Source organism: Rhincodon typus, chromosome 5 (genome assembly GCF_021869965.1).
Source record: "Rhincodon typus isolate 14 chromosome 5, sRhiTyp1.1, whole genome shotgun sequence".
Classification (NCBI taxonomy): domain Eukaryota; kingdom Metazoa; phylum Chordata; class Chondrichthyes; order Orectolobiformes; family Rhincodontidae; genus Rhincodon; species Rhincodon typus.
Genome location: NC_063336.1, coordinates 43661172 through 43673396, shown reverse-complemented (window position 1 = coordinate 43673396; position 12225 = coordinate 43661172). Strand labels below are relative to the sequence as shown.

The following is a 12225-nucleotide window of genomic DNA, read 5'->3' as shown; positions in this document are numbered from 1 at the left end:
CAGACACCGAATCTAGTGCAAGGAGCAGCTCACGTTCTCCAGTTAGCAGCAGAGAGAAGAAGACAAAGAAATCGAAACGCAGTCGCTCAAGATCAGTGGAAAAATCTCAAAGGTCTGGTAAGAAGGCAAGCCGCAAACACAAGTCTAAGTCACGATCAAGGTAGTACACATTTTATACAATTTTCCTTTATTATGTAAACTTATGTTAAAATGGTGCCAACATCGGTCACTTCAACGTTTTGTTTCATCTATATGATTAATCTCCTTATTTGAAAATACAGCATTTCACATTATTCAGCTAGTGTTTAATGTGTAGTCTTGCATGTTATTAATTTGCTCTTTTTCTCCTTTCTACTGCAGGTCGAGGACACCCAATAATCGTAAGCATTAAGGGGAAAAAATATGTGGCATCCTTGCCGTGATCAGAAATTCCATGAGTTTTGGAGGCTTGTCTCATTATAGAGGCATACGTGACAACTGTGTAGGTGTTTATATGTATATAGGTGTAAATTTTTTTCCAAGTGCTGTCTATAGTTCAGTACTTCAGGTTTTATTTGTATTGCATTCTTCTGAGATTATTCACACTGTAAAAACAATTCACTTTCAGTTGTACCATTTTAACATAAAACTTACACTAACTGTAGTTTGCTGTCAATAAACTTTTCAGATTGGTTTTGTTAAACATTTCCCATTGTTTACTGCTGATATTTATGACCTTTTAGAAAAGGTATGGGTATGGACAGTAGAAAGGATCAACATGAAGAACAGTGAACGAAGAGCAGTTGACTAAAAATTGGTAATATTTAGTAGGTGTGGTTTGTATAAAACATAGAAACAGATTTTAAAAATTAGTCATCTAGACTTCTGAATTGTTGCCTCTAGTTGTATGCTATTTGCAATTAATTACGTATATTTAATTTCTACAAGTTTTCTGTACAAAGTAATTTGAACTACCTTTAATGGAAGGTAGGGAATAACTACATGAGGCTATGATTTACTGAGAAAATATTCAAAATCTTAATTTTCTGATGAAAATATGCACTTTTGTACTCCACAGTAATACAGTAGTCACACTAAGTGCATTTTTGGAGGTCTGATTTTTCTCTGTAAATTTTACTTGGTCATTGATTAATAGTGTCATTCTTAATAGAAAATAATTCAGATTCTCACACTGCGAACTTCAGCTTTATGGCGAACAATTTCCATTTATCAATAAAACAAAGTTCATTATAACTGGAAGGCACAGTGGGAGACCACACTTAAGGCAAAGTCTTGAACTTTGGGCTTTTACGGCATAAAATTCAACAAAGTGTCAAATTTTAATCCAAAAAGGCAGTCTGTTAGGCTTCTGAAGGACTTGACTACATGTATATCATTCAAATATTCAGACTTCTTACCCTGCTATCCTTTACATTTCAAGCATGTAGAGGACTTTTGGGTGCAGTCGAGCAATGGAAGCAGGCTGTAGATTGGTTAAAATTGGTAGCTGCAGTGTAAATGCACAAATATTGAAGTACGAGAACATTGTAACACAAAAACAATGTACATAAAAGAAACAATATATTTCTGAAATTTATTAATTGAAATACAATGAAATTGTTTCAAAAGCAGAGATGTAGGGATAAATGATTAATTACCTATGGACGTCAGATTCACTTCATATGGCTTTTAGCTCAAGTTGGAAGAAAACTATGCTTCTGAAATAAAATTTAGAAAAATAGGTTAATACTCCAATTTTAACCTGATTATCTGTTGTCTACCCATGGCTATCCCCTCAAATTTGCCATCACCTCTTGATGCCAAGCGCTTCTAATCGCTTTCACATCTTAATACCCATAACTCTCGCTGATATTAAACAACTTCTTCTGCCTCCAAAACAAAACACTCTGCTTTTCCTTGGGAGAAGATTGAAGACCTGTTGCTTTTGAGGAGGGGTAAGAAAACAGATGCACTTTTGCCCCTCCCTCTTCAACTACAATATCTGCGCTAATATTAGTGTTCCCCTCTTTTGGCACTCCTGTCAATGTTGTAACTTCCAGATGAACAGCTTGCTTGCATTTGTTTGTAATATTCTCATCACCAAATCTGTCATTCAGATCCGGTATATTGACATCCAAGTATGCAAATGCAAGGTTTATAGATAGCCATGATTGTCAATCTGGCAACATTACCCTGCAAGAACTGAAATTTACAGGATTACTAATCGGTCAGTATTTGAAAGACCATTTGACAGCATTTTAAACATGGCAGTTGAAAATTACAATAAATCTAAATTCACCTGATAGAGTAATAAGAAACGATTGCTGCTTTAACAGGCACTTCTCATTTCACTTAGAAAACAGTTACTAAACATACAAAATGAAAATCATTTACTTAAGGTTATGTCTTTTTGATGAATTTTTTGACCTGTTTATTTGGGAAAATACTGCAATAAGTCAAAATATGAAAATAATTAGACATGGGCCCATCTGTACAGGACTTGTGTGAGGCATAATATGTGTTGTTAAAAGTGTATGACTTGAGCAAAAGGAGAAGAATCTTGAGTTTTTTTAACTGTTTGTAGAAGCGTGTGTTACAGCAGGCTGTTCAAGGAGGAAAGAATATCGATAGTGCACTCATGCATTGGTTCAGGATTTATTGGAATGAGCATTGCTGGTGAGATGTTAATTGCCCAAGCAAAAATTTTCCAGGAAGAATTTAACTTGCAGCATGAGTGTGACTATTTGCAAAGATGGCTGCAGAAATTTAAAAACAGGCATGGCATTGGTCTGCATTGTGTGTGCAGTGGCAAAAAAAAAATGGAGATGCTGAAGAAGCTGCCAAACTTATGGAAGAATTTACACGTGGAGAGAGAAGTTATCCCTACAGGTATTCACTGATGAAACTGCTATTTATTGGTCTTGCATGCCTCACAAAACTTCAGCAACAGAGCTTGAAGAGACGTCATCTACAGTGAAGGAGACAAAGGACAGCATGACTGTTCTAGGTTGTTGCCATACTACAAATATGCATGAGTCATTGGCAAAAGTGTGAATCCAAGGGCCTTCAAAGGGGTACATCTAAGACATAGAAGCAGAAGTAGGTTATTCAGCCCATCAATTCTGTTTTGTCTTTCAATAATAACATGGCTGATCTGATAATCCTCAACTCCACTTTCCTGCCTTTTCCCCCTTAATCATTAATTTCCTTGCTGATTAAAAATCTGTCTACCTCAGCCTTGTATATGCTTAAGTATTCCTTAACAGCTCTCTGCAGTAAAGATTTCCACAGATTTACTACCCTGTGAAAAAAAATTGCTCCTCATCTTTGTCTTAAACGGGTGACCCCTTATTCTGAGATCTCTGGTCCTTATCTCTCCCAAAACGGGAAACAACCTCTCCCTATCTACACTATCAAGTCCCTATAAATGTTGCATGTTTCAATCGGTTCTCTCCCATTCTGCTAAATTCCAATGAGTTTGGTCCCATTCTACTCAACTTCAACCCATTAGACAGACCGTCCATACGTGGTATCAGCCTAGTGAACCTAGAGAAGAGAGAAGTCTCGTAGGGACTTAGCTCAGAGCCAACAGCAGTCTGAGGGTGGAGATTCTGGAACTGGTAAGGGGCTAAATAACTTCTGGTGAGAGGGAGCACAAGATCCCAGAGTGATGTCGCAGCTAAGCTGGTAAGTGATTGGCTGTTTGAGGGGTGAATATAATGCTAACTTTTTACTCCCAGTTAAATGACTTGTTGAAATTACTATACTTATTAGTTAACTGATAATGTCAGTTAGTGAGAATTAGATTTAGTTTTGTTTAATGAGTAATTTTTGGTTTGGTTAAGGGATGGCAGACCGGCTCCTTCAAGCAGTGTGCTCCACTTGTAATTTGTGGGAGTTCCTGGATGCTGATTGCATTGATGAGCAATGTGTGTGCAGGAAGTGTCGTCAGTACCGCCAACTCAAGTGCCGGACTATGGAGCTTGAGTGAAGTCTGGAGGCACCGTGGAGTATCTGGCAGAATGAGAATTGGAGAACAGGGTTGGCACGGTGGCTCAGTGGTTAGCACTGCTGCCTCACAGCGCCAGGGGCCCGGGTTCGATTCCAGCCTCTGGTGACTGTGTGGTGTTTGCACATTCACCCCGTGTTTGCGTGGGTTTCCTCGGGTGCTCCGGTCCTCCCACTGTCCAAAGATGTGCAGGTTAGGTGGATTGGCCATGCTAAATTGCCCATAATGTTTAGGGATGTGTAGGTTAGATGGATTATAGGGGGATGGGTCTGGGTGGGATGCTCTGAGGGTTGGTCTGGACTTGTTGGGCTGAAAGGCCTGTTTCCATACTGCAGGGATTCTAAGAGAGCTATATGGATAGCGCGTACAAGGCAATAGTCACCATACACTCTAAAAGGGTGCAGGAGGATTGGGAATGGGTTACCATCACACACAAGCATTAGGTAAGGCAAGTTGTGCAGGAGTCTCTTAAGGCCATCCCAATAACCAACCAGTACTTTGTGCTGAATTTTGGCGATTGGTGATAATGCCTTGCAATTGCAGCCAGAGCAAAACCCACAGCATTGCGGGTTGCTCAGCTGCACTGAGTGGAGAGAAAAAGACTGTTTGGACTGTAGAGTGCGGAGACTCGAATGTTAGGGAACAGACAAAGGTGCTTCTGCAGCTGCGTTAGTGATAACAGGATGGTGTGGTGCCTCCCTGGTGCAAGGGTCCTGCAGGTTGCTGAGTGGCTGCAGGGCATTTGGAGGGGAGGGAGGGAACCAACCAGTGGTCGTGGTACACGTTAGTACCAATGACATATGTGGGACAAAGGATGAGGTCCTGAAGGCTAAATTTAGGGAGTTAGGAGCCAGATTGAAAGTCAGGACCTCAAAGGTAGTAATCTCCAGATTTACTACCTGTGCCACATATTAGTGAGACTAGGAATTGGCAGGTTAGGCAGTTTAACATGTGACTGGGGAAGTGGTGTAGGAGGGAGGGGCTTTAGATTTTTGAATAACTGGGATTGTTTCTGGGGAAGGTGGGACTTGTTAAGGAGGGATGGTCTTCACCCAAACAGTGGTGAGACAAATATTCTTGCAGGTGGTTTTGCAGGTATTGTTGAATAGACTAAACTAGTTTGACAGGGGGGTGGGGGCCCATCAGGATCTGAGGTAGCTAGGGCTTAAGGAAAAAGAAAATCAAGACCATAAATAAAAAGCGAGAAGCAGCTGGGCAGTGTAGTACTAAGATGAGTGGAAACCAGGTAGTGACAGAAAAAGTGAGCATGTTCTTTTGTTGGGGTTATTAAGATTGAAAAGATGATGTAAAAATTAGCATTCAGAATAAATGAGTTGATGGCACAAATTCCATCGCAAATGAGTATGATGTAAGGTTGCAGGGTGGTTCCAACTGAGGGTTAAAGATCCAAGGGTATCAGACTATTCGGAAGGACAGACAGGGAGGTGGTGCAGCTCTGATATTTAAGAATGATATCAGGACAGTAGTGAGAGATGATAAAGGTTCTATGGAGAAAATGGTTGAATCAATGTGGGTGGATATTAGAAATAGTTAGGGGAAAAGTCACTGATAGGCATAGTCTATAGGTCACCAAATAATAACATCATGGTGGGACGGGCAATTAACAAAGAAATAATTGATGCATGCAGAAATAGTGCGGCATTATCATGGTGGATTTAAAATTATATATTGATTGGCCAAACCACATTGGTAAAGGCAGCCTTGAGGAGGCGTTCATAAAATGTATCCTCAATAGTTTCCTTGCATAGGGTGTAATGGAATCTTGGAGGGAGCAAGCTATCCTCGATCTTGTCCTGTATAATGAGACAGGAATAGTTGATGAGCTCACTGTGATTGCTCCTTCTGAGAGGATCCCTAACTGTGTGGTTGAATTTAAAATTCAGATGGAGGGCTACAAGCTAAAATCCAATATTAGTGTCTTGTGCTTAAACAATGGAGTCGACAATGGGATGAGGGAAGAGTCGGCTAAGGTAGATTGAGCAAAAACTATATGGTAGGACAATTGAGCAACAGTGGAGAACTTTCAAAATGATTTTCCACAGTGCTCGGTAAAAGTATTTACCAGTAAGAAAAGAGAAAATCGGCCATCGATAACTAAGGAAATAAAAGGAGGGCATCGAATTGAAAGCAAATGCACACAACGTGGCAAAGTGTAGTGGGAAACCAGGGAATTGGACAATCCAATGAAGGTCAATGGAAAGCCACGAGAAAAGCTACAAAGGGAAATGAGATGGATTATGAGAGTAAATTAGTTCAGAATATAAAAATATAGCAGAAGTGGCTAAGGTAAACATTCTTTCTTTACAGGATTAGAAAGGGAATTTAATAATGGGAAATGAAGAAATGGGCAAGGCATTGAACAGGTATTTTGCATTGGTTTTCGCAGCAGAAGACACGAACAACATGCCAATAATTGACAAGTCTGTGGCAGCTAAGGACCTAGAAACTATCATATTCACTAAAGAGGTAGTGTTGGGCAAGCAAATGGGGCTAAAGGTAGATGTGTTTACTGGCACTGATAGTATGCTAGGATGAATTCTAAAAGAGATGGTAGGGGAAGCAGCAAATGCGCTTGCTCTAATTTACCAAAATTTGGTGGACTCAGCAATTCCAGCAGATTGGAAAACAACAAATGTGACACCAGTGTTTTTTAAAAAAAGGATGTAGACAAAAGGTGGGTAACTATAGGCCCACTAGTTTGACTTCTGTAGTGGGGAACATGCTTGAATCTATAATCAAGGAAGCAATAGTGAGACATCAGGATAGAAGTTATCCCATTGGGCAGATGCAGCATGGGTTTGGGCAAAGGCAGGTGATGTTTAACTAACTAACTGGAATTCTTTGAAGACATTACAAGCAGTGGACAACAGGGAACTGGTGGATGTGGTATATTTAGATTTCCAGAAGGCATTTGACAAGATGTCGCACAAAAAGCTGCTGCATTAGATAAAGGTGCAGGACGTTATGGGTAATGTATTAGCACGGATAGAGAATTGGTTACCTAAAAGATACCAGAGTGGGAATAAAGGACGTTCTGGTCGGTGATCAGTGTGTCTCTTGGATTAGTTTTGGGACTGCAATTATTTACAATTTACATAAATGATTTAGAGTTGGGGACCAAGTGCAGTATGTTAAAGTTTGCAGATGACACCAAGATGAGTGGTAGAGCAAAGTGTCCTCTGCACACTGAAATTCTGAAGAGGGATATTGAAAAGTTGAATGAGTGGGCAAGGACCTGGTAGATGGAGTACAATGTTGGTAAATGTGAAGTCATCCATTTTGGTAGGAATAACAGCAAAATGGACAATTATTTAAATAGTGAAAAGTCGCAGCATGCTCCTATGCAGAGGGAACTAGTTGTTTTTGTGCATGAATCACAAAAATTTGGTTTGCAGGTGCAGCAGGTAATTACGACGGCAAAAGGAATCTTGTCCTTTATTGCGAGATGGACAGAGTTTAGAAAAAGGGAGGTTATGCTGCAGCTGTATAGGGTGCTGGTGAGGCCACACCTGGAGTACTGGGGACAGTTTTGGCCTTCTTACTTGAAAAAGGATGTATTGACACTAGAGAGGGTGCCGAGGAAGTTCACTAGGTTGATTTCCGGATTTGAGAGGGTTGCCTCATAAGACTGAGTGAGTAGACTGGGACTATACTCATTGGAATTTAGAAGAATGGGGGAGGGGGAAATCTCACAGAAACATATGAAATTGTGAAGGGAATAGATAAGAGAGAAGCGGGAAGGTTGTTTCCACTGCTGGGTGAAACTAGAGCTAGGGGCCGTAGCCTCAAAATAAGAGGGAGCAGATTTAGGACTGAGTTGAGGAGGAACTTCTTCACCCAAAGGTTGTGAATCTGTGGAATTCCCTGCCCAGTGAATCAGTTGAGGCTCATTGAATGTTTTTAAGGCAAAGATAGATTTTTGAACAATGATAGAATTACAGGTTATGAGCAGGCGCACAAGTGGAGCTGAGTCCTCAAAAAGATCAGCCATGATCTTATTGAATAGCAGGGCAGACTCGATGGGCGGGATGACCTACTCTTGCTCCTATTTCTTATGTTGTTCTCTGAACTGCCTCCAATACCAGTGTGTCTTTCCCCAGATAATGTTCAGCATTCCAGCTGAGTTCTTATTAATGCCTTTTGTAGTTTTATCAAAAACTCCCTGCTTTTATACTCCATTTCCTTTGTCATAAAGGCCAACATTACATTTGCCTTCCCTATTACCTGCTAAACCTTGCTTCTACCATTTTCTGATTCAAGCACAAGGTTTCGCCAAGCCCTCTGTGCTGTAACTTTGTGCAGTCTTTCTCTACTTAAATAGTATTCAGCCTTCTGATTTTCCTGCCAAAGTATATTACCTCACATTTTCTGCTATTACATACCATTTGCCAAGTGTATTTCCAGTTATGCGCTATGACAACGAGAAAAGTTTGGTAGACATCATTGTATGTCGAGTGGTTCGAAAAATATCTTGCACCTCCGGTTAGAGCTAGTTGAACATTTGTTGGACTGCATCTGACTTACAAAATCGTGCTGGTTCTTGACAATTGTTCAACTGTTCCTAAAGCTCAACTACTTGTGAAAAAACAAAATTTGGAGGTATATTTACCCTCTAACTGTATCTCCCTGCTTTAACCTTATCACTAGGGTATCTTACAATTGTTTAAATCCAAGAGTAGATCCGAATGTATGCACTGATTGCACTTGGCAGCTGTTGGAATGTCTGAAGTAGCACTTTGGAATGATCCAACTCTGAAGAAAGGGTGGCACAGTGTATGACCAACATTAATTTTGAAGACAGTCCTGAGGGAGCTCAGTTGCTTGCTGGATTCATACTGACTCCAGATAAATTCTTGTGTTGCTGGAGTATACCAACAGCATATCCAACCTCAGTGCTTGAGGCGACTGAAGGTTTGAGAGAGGAAGATTTACAAGACTGGATCGATGTTGACAAAAATGAACCAGTTGTGAATCAACAAACTAATGAACAGATCATGGATTTGGTAATGTAGGGTGGAAGTAACAGTGAAGAAGCCTGTGACAAAAATGAATCATAGAATCCCTGTAGTGTGGAAGTAGGCCATTTAGTCCGTACAGATTCTCTGAAGAGTATTCCACCAGACCCATCCCACACCCTGTCCCTGTAACCCTGCATTTCCCATGGCTAACCCACCTAGCTTGCACATCGCTGGACACAAGGGGCAATTTAGATGGCCAATCTGCTAAACTGCACGTCTTTGGATTGTGGGAGGAAACCCAGGTAGACACGGGGAGAATGTCCGTGTGGAGTTTGCACAATCGCCCAAGGGTAGAATTGAACCCAGGACCCTGGTGCCGTGAGGCAGCAGTGCTAACCACTGAACAACATAGAGAAAGAATTTCTGTTGATACTACGTTGACCACTGATTCAATAGCTGGATTGGGGCCATTAAGTTTCATATCTGAGTCATATCTATGTACAAGATACAAGAGAAACTCGAAGGCTCTTGTACTCTATTGATAACGTCCCTGCCTTCTTAGCCAGAAGGCTTGGGTTGAAGTCCAACCTGCTCCAGAGGTGTGTAATAACATATCTGAACAGGTTGATGAAAATATCTACAAGAAAAGCTCGTTAAAAAAAGACCAAAATATGTGAGAGAACAGGTCAAGAGTGGTCACAAACCCTGCACAAATGCAGTAATCCCACTGTTGAACAGCCCATCAAGGGTCACCATCAGTAGTTCACACAGAGAAATGCCTTTGAATGAGGCAGCATCTTAAGAATGGAGAGGTGAGGGTGGAGATCAAAATGGTTCAAGTGTTGGGAATTGTGGAAAGCCCTTTTAGAAGCATTGTTATTTTTGTCTTTAACTGTTGATGCTTATTTTTGCTGTCAACAGTATATTATTTACACCCATTCAAACACAGATGTTGTATTAGAAGTGTGAAATGAATGGTTTAACGAAATTCCTTGATGCTTCCATGGTCCAGCAAAGGCCCGCTGAACTCTGCACTTCATAACTCATGCAGTTCAGTTCCGTTTTAACACCGCATTAACCCAGATGAAAGATATTGCCGTGAGATCCCAACTAGACCCAACGTTCAAACATCTTTGTTGGATTCTGAGAAATGTGCCTTTGATGGTTTGACATCTGATTTCATACCCTTTTGCATATTTCTGATAATAATACATTTGCATTATTATAAATCTGCAACTGTATACAATAATTTCCTTGCTCCGTTCTTCAGTCAAGTTCACATTTGAAATAAAACAGTCAAAGGAGTTCCCTTTCCTCCGACCTAGTTTAGAAATTGGCCATTTGGTTTATACAGTAGTCTTATCACAGACCTACCTTCACTAGTCAGAGTACACATTGAGATTCCTACAATTCCGAATGATGTAAAATTGGCTTTATTGGCGACCCTGAGCCATTTGTTGACCTGTAAACCTGATGCTAAAATAGGATAAAGCCACCCTGTACGATAATCACTACTCCCATGAGATGATTTTATGTAAATTTCTCAAACACATGAAAAGCCCAAGGCCGTCACTCTTGGTCTTGAACAGTGCACAGTCTACTTTAGATTACTGTTTCAGAATAAGGGTAAGGGATCTTAAACATTTCAGAATCTAGAATAGGTGTTCTGACTAATACTTTGAATTTAGATAATAAATTATCGATAACTTCAGATTCTAAAGACCAGAATAAATGTTTAATTTGTACGTAGCATTTGTGTACATGCTAATTTAACTGATCCTACAGCTGTTGGTTTGCATTTTTGGCATGACAAATGTGCAGTTGTAAATGCAGTTCACAAAACGAGTGTTCAAATAGTTCAAAACAGCATCATCAAACATGAATATGAATCATCAAAATCAATGAAATTTTTTTGCTTTCATTATAGTTCACAATTTCCATTTAATTTTCCCATGAATATTTGCCTTAATTTTGTACTTCAGACCTTTTTCATCACAAGAATGAAAGCTGTTTGTTAAGACTGCTGTCAAAATAAACTCAGCTAAATGTTTTTATATAATAATTTTGATTTGTCTGGTAAAAATATATTGCAACTTAGATTATAAAATATTTTGGTAGAGAAGATAGAAAGTTTGGGTAGTCTGTCTAAAATACACAAGTGCTGTATGATTACTTAATGTGGAAGCATGCTTAATAGAAAAATGGGTGAGAGTGAGCCTCGTGTATGTTTATGAACACCTTTTCCTTTAACATTTTCCCCTATTTCAGCCATGACACCATGGCAAAAGGGCATGGTATGAAGATCAAAACGTGATTGGCATGAGGAAATACAAATTACTCCTTATTGCTTCATAATGCTACCCTCTTGAACCACACAATTATTAAATGTATAATGTCAATCAAGCCAAGCTCCACTATATCACTTGATGTTAATCTCCAGTCTAATCAAATTCAATCATGGATTGATTTTCCTTGTTCTGTAAAGATCAAGTTCACCTATGCCAACTATCATGAAAGTGGATAATGAATTGGAAAAAGATTCCAGTAATTTTATATGTAGTGTTGCCAATTTAGCATTTGTATTCTTGTTTGAGGTTATGGAAATTGATTACAACCCAAATAACAAATGTTGGGAACACATACATTCATGAATTATGAGATTTAGAATATGACATTTTGGACATTACTGCATTGCAAAGGGTTTATCATGTGATTGGAACTGGAAAATCACAAGGTTAAAGAGGCTGTGGTTTGTTTCTTCAAGGTAAAAAGTCACTTTGGAAAGCAGTGTTCAGCAAAGATTTGAGAAAGAAACACACCTGAAATTTTAAAGCTTTGTCCTTCCAAATATACCCAGCCATTACCTACGGTTTCTAGATGTGTACTAAGAAACATACCGTTTGCCTCAGTCTGTTGCTGGGTGAGGGCAACAAAGATTTAGGATCTTTCAGGTCTGTTTGCTTGACAATTAAAGCTTTAAAATTTCAAACAATATTGTCTCTCGTGCTTTTGCTGTCCGTGCTGCCACGCCCCCCGGTGTGTGTGTGTGTGTGTGTGTGTGTGTGTGTGTAACTCCCTCCCTCTCTCCCTCTGTCTCTGTTTCCCACCCCCCCCCCCGCCTCCATCCTTCTCTTCCCCACCCACCCCCCCATTTCTTCCATCCCACCCCCTGCTCTCTCTCTTCCCATCTCTCTCGCTCTCTCTATCTTCCTTCCCCCCCACCCACCCATTTCTTCCATCCCACCCCCCTGCTCTCTC

The 12225-nt window shown here is 40.1% G+C and overlaps 1 long non-coding RNA gene across 1 annotated transcript; it reads left to right on the top strand.

The window, feature by feature from the left end:
• Window positions 1-686, top strand: LOC125483164. Its single transcript, XR_007262116.1, has 2 exons — window positions 1-160; window positions 361-686. It is a non-coding gene; the product is annotated as an uncharacterized LOC125483164 (long non-coding RNA).
• Window positions 687-12225: the final 11539 nt, after the last annotated feature.